At 39.2% G+C, this 17,571-nt stretch overlaps 1 long non-coding RNA gene across 2 annotated transcripts; it reads left to right on the top strand.

Moving 5' to 3' along the window:
- The first annotated feature begins 1,306 nt into the window (after positions 1-1,306).
- On the top strand, positions 1,307-12,997 carry LOC308188284. 2 transcript variants are annotated; one of them, XR_013945351.1, is made up of 3 exons: positions 1,307-2,277; positions 2,424-2,654; positions 2,753-3,774. It is a non-coding gene; the product is annotated as an uncharacterized lncRNA (long non-coding RNA). The 2 variants fall into 2 exon arrangements; XR_013945350.1 differs by lacking the exon at positions 1,307-2,277 and adding an exon at positions 11,972-12,997 and having other exon boundaries at positions 2,285-2,654; positions 2,753-6,619.
- Positions 12,998-17,571: the final 4,574 nt, after the last annotated feature.

The following is a 17,571-nucleotide window of genomic DNA, read 5'->3' as shown; positions in this document are numbered from 1 at the left end:
CCCTTTAAACATGTGGACAATCACCCATTAACTTTTAGGCTGAGAGAGCTACCTCCACGTACAGCCATGAAGCGGGAGTGTCTTCCTCTTCTTCCTTACCTGGACCAGAATAAAGTTAGTGACCAAGAAGAAACCAGCTCAGCATTCTATCTTAAATATTCAGAGATTCTTGTTGTTATTTTTTTTTCAATGTTTAATAGGCCAGATCTTTTTCCTGTTCTGCATTGAAAAGCATGCCTACATCACAAATACACTTTAGATCTGGTCAGTTCATTAGCCTTGCTAACAACAGAAGAATCCTCTTCTTAAATTCACTGTGAACCTAATTAATTTTTTTTTTTTGTCTTGCATTCGTTCAAAGCCTTATGGAATAGGCATGGTGTGTTTTAAGCAAGATCAGTAACAAGCAAGCCAAGACTGTTTTTAAATGAATTTGACCATAGTCTCTACTACATTCAAATGACCATTCTGACTCACAGTGTTTCTCTTTTGCAAAATGATAAACAAATAGCTTTAACAGATTTGATACAAGGGAGATTTTTCCATCTCCCTGTGGATCAGCCACACTTCCAGGAAGGATTTAATTTAAGCTGTACACTAAATCAGAGTTAATAGGAGAGTGCTACCTTCCTAGAAATGTCATCTTGCAGAGGGGTACTTCCGGGAATGCTATTGCAAAAACATGACTACAACTCATCTGTTCAGTAAAGTGGCAGGTCTAGATTCAGCCTCTTCTCTAATCAAGGGAAAACTCTCAGCACAGAGGAGTCTTGCTGAACACCCGGCACCTAGGGCACAGAGTTTTGCCAGTTTCCAGTGCTCCAGCTGGTCCTGTTCCATTCTCCAGCCCTACCAAGAAATCCTTATCCTGTCACCCCAGAAAATCAAACCTCTGCTTCTGGGGCTTGGGGAAGATGTGTGGGAAGGAAAGGAAAAGCTTTTATCTATGCCCCCTTTGTGAGTGCAGCAAAGCCAGAGATATGTTCCCAAGGGGTGGGAAAAGGCTGTGTGCTCTGGGACTGAGCCACTTTATATGAAATCCAGTGCCAGTGGAGGAGATGGGACTCCAAGTTTCTCATGGCAAATCTAGTTTGACTTGATATAAACTTCAGACATTTCTGTCATATGCTAATTTTATCCTTTAGTGTATTTTGCATCTCAAGAGGAAATAGCCCATGGAAGAACCTACCTTATCCACACTGATTATGCAACAATCAGTGATTAAGGGAAATTTTACTATGAAGCTTTCTCTAATGAAAAAGTGTAAAATTTAGTAATAGTTAACAGTAAACATCCCTGTACTGTTTAAAAACATACAGCGGTGTATTTGGTCAGGTCATCATACATCAAAATCTTTGATTGGATGACCTAACAGATTATTTTGGTAGCTGTCTGTGTACAGTTGCTCAAGCTGCAGAATGTGCTGTAACAAGCCCCATGCTACCTCTTTCTGTTTTGCTTAACAACATTTCCTTTCTATATCACCATGTATGGAAAGTAAAGATGCAGGGACAAATTATACATATGTTGCATACGTGACATCAAGACTCACAACAGTATCATCACAACTTGGCAATTTGCATGTTTGTGGAAAGAAGTGCAAATGAGTTTTGTTTGAACAGCAGAAGCATCCATCAAAGCAACACCAACAATTTTCACACTTCAATAATTAACTTTAATGAGAAAGTCACTCTGGAGCGACTCCCCTATGAGGTAATCAGCTTGGGCCAGGCTGAACCAATTTGGAACAACAAGATAGTCCCCCACTCCTCTGATCATGAGTTTATCCGCTCTTTCCCCAGCTGAAATAAATTAACAACTAAACCATGCAGAGTCTATGTAGGTCACACAGTTGATGTACTACCTACTTCAGCCTCCTGAAAGAATTCATTTGTTAATACTTAGCAGCTGTGACAGTCCCCCTGCACTGGAGTCATCTGTCCAGAGTGTAATGTAACAAAGCTGGCTGCTTCTTTCCAGCAAGAGCCTTTTCCGAAAAAATCAGATGAACAGGTGTTCTTCACATCCCCTAGATCTGGCTCTGTGCTCCGAGATGCCATTTCGTAGTCCAGCTGCACTGTTTGCTTCAGATACGCTGGGGCACAACAAAATGCACTGTCATTATCATTTCTCTGACAGAGTGTGGGTGTAAATAATGTGCCCACATTAGCGAAGCTCTGGGGATCTCCATGGAAACATTTAATCATTGACATTTAAGCTCCTGGTGTCGATAAGGGAAGCAGCTGACTCCTGACCTATTACTAATGGTTTATCAAGGTAGGGAGCAAGATATTTTTTTTTTGTCTTGACCTGGCTAGAAATGATACAGTGACAGCACATGCTATTATATCTTTCCTCTCTTCCCTCTTTTTCCTCCTGAGTATAGCTTGCAGTTTTATTTTTTTATTTTTTCCTTTTCTCAGTTATGTCATACTGGGACAATGTGGGATAGATCTGACTGAGGAAATGCCAACCTCCCAAAACGCCCTCTAAAATAACACAGCTAACTTCTTTTAAGTTTTTAATATGTAAATTCAGGAAGGTTCTTGGATCTTGAAGGGAAAATGTCAGAGACCCCTGTAGGAAGTCACACTTAGGTGTCAGAGCAGTTCTTGCAGCATCCCGAGCGTGCACATGCGCACCCACTGATTCACGTGAGTAGTTCCACTGGAGCCTCTAACAAACCCAGCCTCTGCATGTCCTGTGCAAGAGAGGAACCAACTTTTAATGGACGCCTCTGTGCTTGTTGCAGGCTGCGTTTGGATTACCATTGCCTCATCCCTGGCAAATCCCCCCTGTACCAGAAACTGATGTGCCAGAAATTCAGACTGATCTGAACTTTTCACCAGTCAGGAGCTCTTCCAGATTCCCTACTCCCAGCTTCCAGACCACTTCCAGTGCACGAGCCAGCGTCCTGATCTGCAGCAACTCCTTGTTAAGTCTTTCCTCGCAGAGCAGCCTAGACCCACCGCCAACAAGAGACCTCCCCTCTGATTTTGAAGTGAAAGCCAAGCCTTAAAACAAACATTTCAGTAGGCTGGTTTTGTTTCGAACTGACAAAAGTCTAGTAGCGCTCTGTCAGTCTGAAACTCAGTCTTCCTATGCCACCCAGTTTCCACTGAGACGGTGGCACCCTGATGGCAAACCTATATGATCAGCTGCACTCCAGCTGTTAATTAGTCACAGTTTTGGTCCCAGATTTAGGGCTGATTTTGTGCTGGCTCTGGCTTTGGGTTGTGCTTCATTACAGAATGTGATTTGGCTTAAAGGAAAACTCTTAAGTATCTGGCTTGTTTTGTGGGAAAAAAACGCATCATTCTGTTACTGTCTTTATTCCAGAATAATTCACAGGATTTATTCTTGTTAGGGTAACCATATATAGCTCTTCTTACATCTAACTTAAATGGTTGGATGCAGAAAAGATAGAAAGTCTTACGCTACTACGTCATACAAATTAAACACTTATGACTGTTTGGCCCATGTACAATTAGCAGATTAACTCTGTGTCATTCCTTGTAAAATCAAACAACATTTTGGTTGCAAACCCCATTATTACATGTGCCATCTTTGCTATTTTTATGGCACCTATTCATGCATGTGATGGGGTAGAATTTGGAGATTTTTCTGTTTTTAAATTTACTCTCTATTCATTACCCTAACTCATTATAGGCCTAGGGTCTAGTTAGTCTGACTAGAGCAGAGTGTCAGTTTAAGTCCATACAGGGACCATGGACTGGATCAGATGATAGGGTACTTTCCTGCCTCTGCTGCAGCCCTGCCACCTAATCTTGGGAAAACATTTTGTCTTGGGACTATGAAAGCAGTGACTCGGTATTTCTGCAGTAGGATAGATATAACATCAAAATAACTGGGATTTTTATGTAAAAAATAGTTAGAGGAGTAGCTCTTACATTATCAGAAGTGAATCTCTTTGCTTCCTACCTCTGGACAGTGACAGTGCAAAGAACTGTGGCACTAACTTGCACGGATACTGCAATCGATAGAAAGAAGCTTGCCAGAAAATGAAAGGTTTGGGCTTCTTCTAGCATACGTCCATTAAAAGATCTTAATGCATACTACCTATGGATGGTATTCCTTTTACTACATGCTTTTAGAATTCATAACCCAAGCAAGCATTTTAAATAAAACTTTGCTCATTATCATAACACTGGAGTTTTTAAATGCTTAGAACAGGCTGCCTTATCCACATAAGAGGTGTATAAACACCATCAAAGAAGGGGCCCTTCTGGCTGTCGAAAGATGAAAACATAACATCATGCTCATTAGCAGAATTTGACTATTTCAAGTAGAATATGCATATATTTTAGCGTTGAAGGTCCTGGCTTCAAATGCAGCTTGAAATGCAATCAGTCAGTGTCGCTCACATGCCATTTGCCTCAGATTTTACACCTTGTAGATCTAAAAGACTTGCTTTCTGATCTTATGCAATAGGTTTCATTCAAAAGTATTAGGTTTTTATTTGAAAGCCACGTGCTTGTTCTGAGTTTTCTGTTCTCTCATATTACTGAGACTGATTTTGGATTTTTAGTTCATTAAGAGTGTGCCCCTGGACTGAGACTTTCTTAATTGATTTCTCCTTAATTGCTACCACTTAGTTATTCCTCAAGAGTTTGGAGGCATAATCTGGTGTATTGAACCATTGTTTCTTGCATGTGCCAGAGGTAAGAAATGTATTTATCATCTAGCATTTGTATACTCTCTATCTTCAGTGATACCCGTTATGTGGGAGAGGTGTTGGGGTAGAAAGAGAAAACCTCAGTATCCTGGCACCTTAAGTGCCGAACTGTGCATTAGGAATAGAGAGGGCTCTGCTCATGCTTCCAGCTGTTATTAATCCTGACATGTTCAGAGATTTTTGGCACACACTGTTTTAACCTCCTGCAGTTTAAATACATTTAACGTTCTCTCTCCCTCTTTCCCATAATGACTGTAATGTGTGATTTTGTTTTATCTCAGTAATCATATCCTTCTCCCTCTGAGAACCAGCTCAGCACAGCACCCCAGATACAGGCGTAGGAAGAACAGGCTTATCTGTTTGTACAGAATGTGCCATTGCTTGTTACCATAGAGCTAATGCTACTTAACAACATTTAAATAATAATTTATATTATAAAATATAACTTACTCTGTTGTGACCTGATAAGACTAACTGCCACTGATTATTTGTAATATTGTCCATGGATGTTTAAAAACAGGTACGGGAGGAAAAAAAAAAAAGGAAACATTTTCATAATAAGAAACATTGGTTGCTGGGCTTGTCAGTATGTACCCAGGCTCACGAGGATTTCAAAAACATTCATTATCAAACAGACAGTGTTTTTTCCAACCTACATCCTTCGTAGCCTCAACTGCCAAATTACTTTTGTATGTTAGCTAGGCTAACTCAATCCCAAACTCTTTTCACGTTCTCTTTCATGATGGGACTACACAAAACCTAGGGTAAGGTACATGTGAGAAAAAATATTCCCTAAAAGGGCATACATGCTTTGGAGGTATATACTCAAGGAAAGCCTAGAAATGCTGCTTACAGGGCTATAAAATGCATAAGATTGTGAGCTCAGACCAGCAAATTTTACCTCTGTTAATTGCAGTGGAGCAATGACTGAATTAGTTACGACTGCCAGATATGTAGCATGGGGAAAGGCTCCATATAACAGCAACTCCAGTCAATGACATTTAGCTACACTTCAGAAGACTGTGGCAACATCACTATAGAATTTTGTTTGTGATAGGAGTTGCCCAAAGGGAGAATGAGGAATATCAGGTAATCAAAATGAAGAAGGAAATAAGCTCAAAGTCACTGATGCAATAAATGCTACAAAATAAGTTGACTTCTTCCCTTCCTAGAAAATACAGAGGGTAGACCTGCCTTGAGAAGATTGTTAGGTGTTATAAAGATTAACAATTCTAGGGAACAATCCCTATTTCTAAAACTGAGAATATCTGTATAGCATTTAGGAATTCACTAATATGAGACCATTTAAAATGTATTTAATAGGACAAGGAGTAATGTTTCCAAACTTAAAAAAAAAAAAAAAAAAAAAAAAGGTGGATTCAGATTAGATATTGAGAAGAAATTTTTACTATGAGGATGGTGAGGCACTGGCACAGGCTGCCCAGAGAAACTGTGGATGCCCCATCCCTGGAGGTGTTCAAGGCCAGGTCGGACGGAGCTTTGGGCAACCTGGTTGGTGGGAGGTGTCCCTGTCCATGGCAGGAGGGTCGGAATTAGATGATCTTTAAAGTCCCTTCCAACCCAAACCATTCTGTAATTCTATGTGTTTAATAAGTTTGATACCATTGCATATCTACAGTTAGATACATCTCACACACTACCATATTACATCCAGAGGGGTGGGTGCTGCAGGAATAGGGTACATGGCAGTGGGGAGAGTGATAGAAGAGCACCTTTAAGACAATACACAGGCATCAGTAGGAAAAAATGAAGTAAAGGCTTGTCTTTCAAGTCCCACTTTTTCTGATGCTGCAAATACAAAACCTTTCTGTTCACGTAGGGTCAACAAGCCAAAACCTACCTTCTCAAGATAGCTGTCTATACCGTTGTTTTTAAGATTGGGGAAGGACTTCTGCTCTTCAGGTAGGATGAACCACTCTTTCTCTCTCTACTCCAGCTTCCCAGAACCTACTAATAATTATCAGAGTGCTAGAAATTGGAAGCTGAAGATTAATTTCCCTTTTGAGTAAATGAGGCTTCAATTCCTTTTCAGTGTTTTGGATGAATTCAAAGGTGGATGGACAGTCAAATAGGAAATAAATCTCTAAATATGTCTAAATATTGGGTTTAAGAGGAGAGGAGTTCTGTAGGATTGGAATTTGACCTTTAGCCCCTTGGGCCTATAAAGCGCCCTACTTAGGCATATAGGGTTTCCCTGACATAAACCTGGTGTAACACAGTAGTGCATTAGGCCTGTGGTATTTTGATATTTACCAGGTGTGCTCGAATAAAGGGCAATTTAACTTTTGCAGTAAACCAGTTCTACTTGCCCAGTTTCACTTTTCTGAACATCAGTTACTGATCATTATGTTCAGCAAGTATTACATTTAACCATCCAAAGACTTGTGAGCACTTAAGTTCCATCGACTTCAATAGCATTAGCTGGAGTGAACAAAAGTTAAGGCAGTAGGTAAGTCTTTGGTGATCAGACTTACTTTACATTGAACAGTAAAATCTACATCTAAAAGTTACCATGTCAGACTCACAACTGGTGTAATTCTTGTGGCATTCTATAGGGAAGAACATGGGATATTCGTGGAAGGTAGGGGTATGCTTGATTACACTATTAACATCTGGCATTTAGAATAAAATTAGAGAAAGAAAAAACATCATTAACTAGCAGTGAACTTTATCAAGTTTTTTTATTACTTTAGATGGAGCTTTGGCAGTTGTTACTGTAAGGACATTTCTATATATAATGTGTAAATACCAAGTAGATATCAGGAAAACAAAACAAAACAGATATTTGTATTAAATAACCTCCTAGGGATTAAAGATTTGTTTCCAAAATCATGGCTCCTCAAATATATCAGTAATATTTTTCCATGACTTTTTTTTATAAAATATAGTTATATGGTTTTTGTCAAAAAATGAGAAACAAAGTCATTAAAAACTTGAAAATCTTAATTATGCCAGTAGTATGAGAACTACACTAAATGGTTCAATATAATATATAGAAAACATGTAAAAGACAGTGCTCATTCTGTATGGTTATTGACACAATCTGAGTAGTGTAATATAATACACTTCTTAATAAAATCCATTCCAGACAGAAGGTAGCCAGAAATTTTGCCAATTCTCAGTATAATGTTTGCTCTATGTAAAACTAAACTCAACCCAGAAGAAACTGGAGTAATTTTCTGGGCTGTGTTTAATAGTGGTATAAGTTATTTTTGTTGACAGAGTGCCCAGAATCTGCTATTAAAATCAATTTTAACAGGTGCTGTAAAAAGTTAATTTCAAGTAACTTGTTCAGAATACCTTATCAACTGAGTTGACCTGACGGCCAAATATGAACATTGCTAAGAATGATGCAATCAGTTACACTGAAAAAATCATGGCTGAAAATTGAGGAATAACTTCGTGAGTTGGTTAAAAAACTTCTATGTGCATTCTGTATCACACATGCATTTTAAAGTATTTTTGTTCATTTTCCCAAATAAATGATGTGGCTTTCCACACCTCTGTGAAGTCATTTCCATCTGTGGTAGTATCTGATACTGATGTCCTCAGACAACATAGGTGCACTCTAAGTGCAACTATGAGCAGAACTATTCTATAAGAAAATTATCCTTTTTGTTGTGGACAGAATAGCTAAAGCTACCCTAAGAGTCACTTCACCTTTGTTTGCCTAGACTTTTCAATCTGTCAAGTATCATGTTTCTGAAGAAATATTAGTTCTAGAGAAAAGACAGCTCTTTACAAAGTTTGGCATCAGAGCCTGAGATGAACTTCAGATAAAGTTCAGTTCCAAACATTATAGGTATTTTGTACACTTTTGGCTTTGGGATTTGTCCTTTTTCTTTCTGGGTTGGAAACTTGTTCAGTTTCTGTCTAGAATTTGTGAATTTTGATATACTGTGTTTATTTGTGTCCACTGACATATTAATGAGTTCAAGAAGCTAGATTATGAATTAGATGTTTTTTCTTTCATTTTATTGGACCAGAAAAAGAGTGTTATGATTCCTTGTACCTCTGTGCTGTGATTTCCCTTAATGGTTTCTGTTTACTTTTTTGTGGGTATTTCAAGATGCAGGTTCTTTTGTTCTGGTCCTGTGTGACAGCTGCTGTGAAAGCTGCTTGCAGTGGGTCATCAGTCTTTCCATCTAGTCCTACTGGTGGTGTATTTTCTTTGAATTACCACAAAAATTATTGCATTGTAATTCTGCTTTTTAAGGCTGCAATGATCTGAAAGCTCCCCATTCCTACTTAAATGTATATATATGGATGCTATATAGTTGCTATTTCATGATGCACATTTATCTAAATGCAAATCAAGTGTTGTCCACAATGGGTTTCTTGTGTTTTCCTCATGGACAAATAGTTCAAAGGTAAATGCTGATCTTTGTTAAGTGCATCTGAGTGAAAATTACCTTTGAGAAGATAATTTGCAAAGAGAGGAGCACACATCCCAAAAGCAGTGCTGTTGAAAACAGCGTATTTAAATTAGAAAACAGTTGGTGGACTGTTGCTAGGTTGAGAATACACGGTCCAAGCCTTGCAATCCCAACTCAGTGATCACACCTGGACTATGGAAAAACTCCAAAACCTTGCATGGTCCCCGTTCAGGGATGATCCTGTCTAACACCAAATGGGCCAAAGAGGGAGCTCCACTAATATTTAGTATGTAACAGATGAACTTTGTTGTTGCAATTATTAGATCAATCTTTTTATTAAAAACTATAATTTTAACAATCAAGCTAACACAGAATTTCTCCTAAATAGGAAGAGATATATTCTGTTAAATATTTTGAGTATGTTGATTTATTGTATATTCTCTAGATTGCATGAGACGGCTAGATATATGCAGTAGTACTGAGGCATAAATTCTTGCTACAAACATAATGAGTTATCAGGCTCTTCTTCCCAAGAGCAATTTAAAATTATGTCTGGTACAATTTACAGCCTGTGGAAAAGAGGTAGCACCAGAAAAAATGAATTATTCTTGTGATTGTGCTTTGTTGGTTTTGAATCAGATCAACATTTGAATCAAAGGACCTTTTTGGGTGTTGTAGTAATATCCCTGTAAGAAGCATATTCTGTTTTGCTATAACATCAAATGAAATAACCTGTCAAAAAGCATCCTTATCCATTCAGTAAGCAGAACTGTAAGATAAAATGCATGCATGGCTCCTGTTGAACATGTATTTCTGAATCACTTACTGCTTTCATCTCTTTCAGTTTCTTTTAAATTTAAATAGCTTCTACTCCATATCAGAGACCTTATTTGAGGCAGTCTTTATCAGCACTACTTCAACGCTAATGTTTCAAAGATCTTAGGTGCAACTTTCCTGAGACACAGCAGATAAGACTAACAGATATGAACAAAGCCTGTGGGAGGCATCCCAGCTCCATTTTTTGCTGGGTACAAAAAAAACATGAAGGGGGGTAATCATAATATAGAACATGGATTCTTGGCCAACTGTTTTACCAGTGTGCAACTTGTGGTCTTAAAATAATTTAAAGCCCACATATCCTGAGTATCCTTCTTGGTCTGGTAACAATTTTGGAAGTTGTTCTAGGGAATGACTGGAAGCAGACCAGAAGCCTGGAGGTGTGACTTCTGATTTTCTTCTGGTCTGCCTCCTGACCATTGCACAGACAAAGAAAGCAGATGTATTTGCTGAGACAAGGAGAGTCAGTCTCCCTATAAATAATGCCTGGTTCAGGACCTAGTAATGCATCTACATAAGTACAAAAGCAAACCATAGTCATTATGGAAAGGTGCTACCATGTCCTGCAGTGGCTATAGTTCCCTGAACACCAACGGCTTTGTACCCACAGAGAGTTATTGTCGTCATCAGTAACAATCTAAGAGTGAAAATCTCAAGATAAATCATTGTCTGCCAGGAGAGAGTTTCTGTCTACTGCTTGTTAGTGTCAATATTTTCCATTCACATGCTATACAGGTGGCTGAGAACTTCCTGGGAGAGTTACAAGGGGCAGATGCTCTACGTTTTTCTTTCAGCTCCTGCAAAATGCAGACGATATTTGAAGCTACCTTTTTATATGTACTATTAGGGAGCCTGCCTTACCACATCTTGTTATCTTTCAGTTCCTCCTTTTTTTTAATGTTTGTATAAACATATTTTTTAAAGGGAGTTTTGAAATTTGCTTGAGGGCAAGCCCACTGCTTTTAAGATACAACTGTTCTACACCCAGGACCTGTTTACCTTGATTTCCTCAGATTTTCAAGCCCCCAAGATTACTGTGCAATATGAGGAGAGTGAATGGCTTTTGTATATCTGCCAAATCTAGAGATCTTTATTGTCATTATATTTCAGTTACCTGTTGTATGCATACATAAAAGTCATAGTCATAAGTGATTGTTATCATAGAACTTTTCACTGAGAGGTATGTCTTGAGGTCACCTAGTCTGACCTCTCATTCAAACCAGGGACTACTCCCAACATCAGCAAACCCTTTTGTCCAGTCACTTCTTGAAAACCTCCAAGGGAGATGCCTCTCCAGGCCCCATTATTACTGTTGCACTGGTTTCCTGATGAAGAAGGTTTTCCTAATGTCCAGGCTGAAACTACCAAGACATGTTCTGTGACCACAGGTCCTCACTGTGCTGTCTTTCATTACAAAGAATATGCTGGGTCCACCAGTTTTGTAATTACCCTTCAAGTTTTGTAGGTTGCAATTAAACTGCCCTTTAGACTCTTCTTCAGTAGGCTAAATAAGCCCAGTCCTCTCACACAGTATCTGTAGGTCACATATCACAGTTCTCCATGTTGGTAATCCACTGCTCAACACTCTCCAATTTTCCTGCCATTGCTTTTGAAATGGGAGAACCAAAACTGAACCTAGTATTGCAGAGGTTGCCAGGACCAAGTAGAGGCAGATATTTATTTTCTTCAGTCTGCTGGGTATAATCCCTCTAGCAAAACTCATTACATAGTTTGATTTATTTGTGATGTGAACATGATGTTGCTTCATATTCATCCAAGTGTCCACTGTAATGAACTTTTTAGTGAGGTCCTTTTCAGCAGGGCTGCTGGTCAGTCTGTTATGTCTTGGCTGTACTAACACACGGGAATACTCATCCTGGATGCAGAATTTTGTACTTCTCTTTGGTGAACTTCATCAGGTTTCTGTTTGCACAGTTCTCAAATTTCCCAAGGTGTCTCTGGATTGAAACTCTCGTATATTGTATCAAGCACTCCCCATGACCTATAAATTTACTGAGGATGCTTTTGTGTCACCATCCAGGTCACTAAGAACGACAATGAATAACATGTACCTCTGGTGTCCATGTACAAGAGTGCTCTTCTCATTACCTTCCACCAGATGGACATCAAGTTACTGATCACTATTCTCTGTGCCTGCTGTTCTATCCAGTCTTCTAGCAGACTATTTCTCCTGCCCATGCCTCCTGAGTTTCCAGATGAGAAAGCTGTGAGACACAGTGTCAAAAGACTCACTAAAATCAATGTTTACTGAAATCACCACTCATCACATCACCACATCACCAATTATTCTTCTACAGAAGGCCATCAGGTTGATAAATAAGATTTGCCCTTAGTAAATTTGTGTTGACTGATCTTAATTACTTTCTTGCCCTTCACATGCTTGGAAATTAGTTTTGAGAGAACATGCTCCATGATTTTTCCAGGGACTGAAGCAAGGCTGACTGGCCTACAGCTCCCTGGGTCCTCCATCTTTCCTATTTCAAAAACAAGCATAGTGTTAGCTTTTTACCACTTATCAGAGACCTACACTGTTTGCCATATTTTTAACAGATTATAATATCACCATTACACCCAAAAGCCCTGTCAGCATTCTTGCATGAAACCCATCAGCTTCATGGATCACAATGTTTTCAGCTTCTCCAGGAAGTCTCTGACTTGTTCTCCCACTGTTCGCTGAAACTATCCCTTCCCAAACTATGCTAGTAAGCACAGAGGTCTGGGAGGAGAGAACAATACAGAGAACAATTGCAGAGAACAATACACATAGGCGATGATTACGTCTGCATTTTCCATATGGTTCGTGGTTAAGCTCTATCCATCGATGAATCCATATTTTTTCCTGAAACATCTTTTGCAAATAACATAACTGTAAATTTTCTTATTGCTGTGCTAAAAGTCCTTCACCTATCTTAGCTCCAGTCAGGCTCTGGCTATCTGGAAGTACTCAAGCAATGCTTTTGCTTTAATCTTTTTTTTTTCTCTTTATCTCTTTCTCTCTCTCATTTTTTTTTTACCTGTACTTTTTTCTGCATCTTTTATGTTTCCTTTTGTGTTTTAATTCAGTAACAAGCTGCCTGCTTAGCCAAGCATAACTCCTGCCAAAATTTCCAGCCTTCCTGAACAAGATGGTTAACTTCTGGGATTTCAGTAAGTTCTTGAAAAATCAACCAACATTTCTTACTAGAGAGTAAGTACATACCCCTTTGGCTGAAGATGACATGTATTGTGACTTGCCTTCCTTTCCTCAGTTATTAAAAAATAAAATAAAAGCTTCTATAAAGGGTAGAAACAATATTCTGTTTAATTACCCAGTTAAACAGTTTTACTTCTTAAAATAACAGTGTAAAATAAGCCTATGTACCAGAAAGAGATACTATAACTATATAAGGAGGGAGGAAGTTAAGGAAGACCATATGTATATTCACTTTCTGTACAAAATTCTGTACTTATCTTTTTTGGACAGAGATGCATCATTTGTTCAGCCATTCCTTTCCCTGTTCCAGGAGCCACTTCACCCCTGAGAGTCGGTCTACCGCTCAGCTGACCCTTGAGCTGCCTTAAGCTGAACACCACCTCCCGGGGGCTCGCAGGAAGAAATCGACCTTTTCTTCCTTCTGTGAGATCTCCCGTTCTTGCACCTGCATACAGCCTCTTCTTCCTCCCTAGAGCTGGGTGCAGCTTCACACCCCGGTCTGCCTGGCTGCGTACGGCTTGTCGTGGTGCTGCTGACTGCTGCTTACCTCCCTCAGCAGGAAACCCACCTTAGCACGTCCTGTAGGACCAGCCTGTTCCAGCTACTGCCCACTTCCCTCTTCTCACTTGGTGAAGAAACTTGGTCAGTTTTGGGTAAAACCCCAAACTGACCAAAGACCTCTGGTCATATATGACTTATATATGGAGTTGTCACGGTTTTGGCTGGGATACTGTTAATTTTTTTTCATAGAAGCTTGTGTTTTGGAGTTTTGATGAAAACAGTGGTGGTAACACACCGATGTTTTAGTTGTTGCAGAGCAGCGCTTACACGGAGCCAAGGACCTTTCAGCTTCTCGTGCTGCCCTGCCAGCGAGGAGGCTGGGGGTGCACAAGAAGCTTCTAGAACCAGGACAGCTGACCCAAACGGGCCAGAGGGATGTCCCATACCATATGGCAACATGCTCAGCAATAAAAGCTGTGGTAAAGGAGGAGGAAGGGGGGGGATTATGGGAGTGATGGCGTTTGTCTTCCCAGGAAACCATTACACGTGCTGAGCCCTGCTTTTTTGGGAGTGGCTGAGCACCTGCCTGCCAATGGGAAGTAGCGAATGAATTCCTTGTCTTGCCTTGCTTGCATGCACAGCTTTTGCTTTACCTAGAAAGCTGTCCTTATCTCAGCCCAGGAGTTCTCACACTTTTACCTTTCCAATTCTCTCCCCTATTCCACCTGGGAAGAGTGAGAGAGCAGCTGTGTGGTACTTAGCTGCCTGTTGGGGCTAAACCACAACGAAAGTGTTGTCCTTTGCTTCCATCATGAGTGAAATTGTATTCTACCTTAATTTAGAACTGGAATTTGAATTCCCAAACAACCCAAAGCAGTTGATAAGAATATTCTCTATACCCTCCATATGATGCTTTTGTAGATGTTGAAAGCTAACATAACTTGCAGGAGATGTAAAAGTAATGAGTATTTGTAAGAGGTGAGGACTACAATTTCCCACTAAATGATAAAGCAATCATTTTGTGGTGATGGGATAATGGCAGGATAATTAAACGCCTACTTCACATGCCTGATCTCTGCAGTTGCTGAGAGAGAGGGAGAACAGCTAGCTGATCCTTATTGTTTCCTGGAACATGACGGTATAAGCAGCACCTGTAGCAGTTTAGAAAGTATGATGCAGCTGAGAAACAAGGAAGGTGAAATCACTTAATTTCTTCTCTAAAACTATTTGAGCTACCTGGGAGAAATCTCTGATATTCCATTTTGAGTAATGAGAAACCTAAAACTGGAGGACTAACGTTGACTTTTTGGCAAAGGCTGCGAAAGCAGATGCTGCCGTCATTTAACATTGTTTGAGCTGGGGTAGTTTTTTTATACTTAAAGAATATAGTAAGGTATTTGAAAGCAAAGAATTGTTAGCTGGTGTCAGCATGAAACTGGAAACATATCATGGAGACTAATGTGATCTTTATCTGATACGCTTTACAGGTTAACAGTGTGAAGTGGATTTGCATATATATTAGCAGCACTTTTGCAAACATATATCATAAGAAAGTAGTAAGAAAAGTCACGGGGGAGATATGAAGACTGGACAGGGAAAATGGATTAATAATGGGTAGTAAGCAGGCCCCTGAAGGATCATAATAAATGATAAAGGATCCTCCTGGCAGAATATGACAGATGAGGTTGCTGGGAGCTATTTTCTATTTAACATTTATATTAGTGATTTAAAAATTGATTTGATATGGAGTGCATCGAAATTTACAGATGACAAAAGCGGGAGGATTTCTAAAGTCAATACTTGGGAGGACATGAATAGATTACAAAAGAATTTAATGAGGATTCAAAAATAAGACTGTCATGTGGAATTTAATACTCGCAAAAAGAAAAGATAGGCACAGAGAGAGTGAAATATGCCTTCAGTGCTTCAGTGTTGTACCTTGGGAAGAGGCTTTTAAGAAAAACAGAATTCACGTGAGGGTCTCTGAGCTATTTCTAACTTATTTTGGTCTTGCTGAAGTTCTCTGCATGGTAGTAAATATTTCCCTCAACACTTCTCTACAACATTTCTTCAGCTGATTATTTTCATTATCATACCAGCCTAATGTCATTCTTGAATGTCCCACAAGGAATATTATTTTTAGATGAATCCTGCATTTTAAGTGCACACACCTACTAAGTCCAAACATATATTTTGAAAAAATATATTTTAAATGCTTTTTGGGTGATGAGGGCATAGAAATGAAAAAGAGTAGATGGTAGAAGATGGTTACATCCGCTCTCAGACCAGAGCGGAAATTAGGTGCTCTTTTTGAATGATTGAAAGTTGATTTGGTAGGATATTTTAACCTAATTTTCATGATAACATGTTGTTTTGGGCGGAAGGTGATGGCAGCTAGACACCCTGAAAAACGGCAGGACTTCCTTGTTTTTGAGGAATTATGTATCCTCATATAAAATAGCTGGTAACAAAGCTGAACATGATGTTTCATTTTCCCAACAGTAAAAGTTAACTAAAGGTATTTCATAAAATCTAACTTCTTGTAACACATGGTGCCCAAGCTACAGCATTCTCCAGGACACTAAGCTTTTTTGTTAACTACTCTTTTAAAAATAAATAAATAAAACCCTATAACAAAGCTTAGTAGTTGTTAGACTCTGGCCCTGGTAAACCTTTTGTTTGAACTGACACAAAATTAAAAACTGAAATTAGACTGGACTGAATTCAGAAAGTTAGACCGTAATGTCAGGAGTGTTTTACAGGACAGAGTGAGAACCTACCTAATTCAGAATCCTGATTTAAATGGCTATGGCCCAGGAGCATGTATGAGAGCAGGGAAGGCATGAATTTCTTCAGATTCAACATCAAATACTTCGTTTAAATATTCCCTTGGTCAGAAGTGATGTTTTTTAATTGGTGTTTTATAGTCTTCCATGGTGCAAACACAGTGACTGATCATCACATCAAGTTCTCTTGAGCACATATTAGTATTCCTAAATGAAGGATCTGACCTCGAGGTCTAAAATCAGATAAAGTGATGCCCAGTAAAACAGCATCAAAATTTATACTTAGTAATCTGGATAAACTTTACAGTATTTTCAGAGGATTGAGGAACCTGCAGCTCTAATGACAAGGGATTTTCAAGATTCTTTTTTCTCTGCAGGGCAGATTGCAGACATTTGCACTTTATAAAAGCCCAGAGAGTGTACTTCCTCTTCATTTTGACATCTTTAGATATTTGTTGCTCTGTTTTTCAATTGTTTTCATATCTGAAATTTGGTTAACAGTGTTCTCTACTGGTGAATCTTTCTGAATTAGCTTTTACAAGCTGTTTCAGAGCTGTCTCATGTCATGTTTCACCAAGTACAGGCAAGGAGGAATTATAAATTCATTTATGCTCAGCAGTGCTTTTCTGCTCAAAGAGCACCCACAGTTTTTTCATGGATACAGGCAGGATATGTCGATGCTTAACATGGGAGAGGGATTCTCTTGCTAGTCAGGTTCCAGCATGCAAGAGAGGAGAGGAAGCTTGTTCCTTCCTCATGAATATTGGTGGACCAGGCTGGTGCCAGCACATTATTTCCACCAGCCCTGATGAATGAGCTTGGATTTCCCCTTCCCCTAGTGGGTCCTGAGAGGTGCTTCATGACAGCCTCACAAATACTTTTACCACAGCTTACTTTTTCCCTTTCTCCTCCAGTTTACTTGAAATCCAGAGTATCTTCTCCATCCAGGGTTAACAGAGGGTTACAAAATGTTTCTGAGCAGATATGTCTGACTGAGCCTGAGAGAGCTGAATTTCTTTAACTTTTTGTGGAGTTAAAAATTTGTGGGGAAAAAAAAAAAGAATGAGGAAATGAGCCATTAAACTCACAAAGAAGTAACATGTCTGTCACATAATGCATGTTGATTTTTTTTCCAACCAT

The sequence above is a fragment of the Anser brachyrhynchus genome (assembly GCF_964034855.1).
Source record: "Anser brachyrhynchus genome assembly, chromosome: 1".
Taxonomy (NCBI): domain Eukaryota; kingdom Metazoa; phylum Chordata; class Aves; order Anseriformes; family Anatidae; genus Anser; species Anser brachyrhynchus.
Note: the sequence above shows the minus strand (reverse complement) of the source record. Positions and strands in the feature narration are given on the sequence as shown.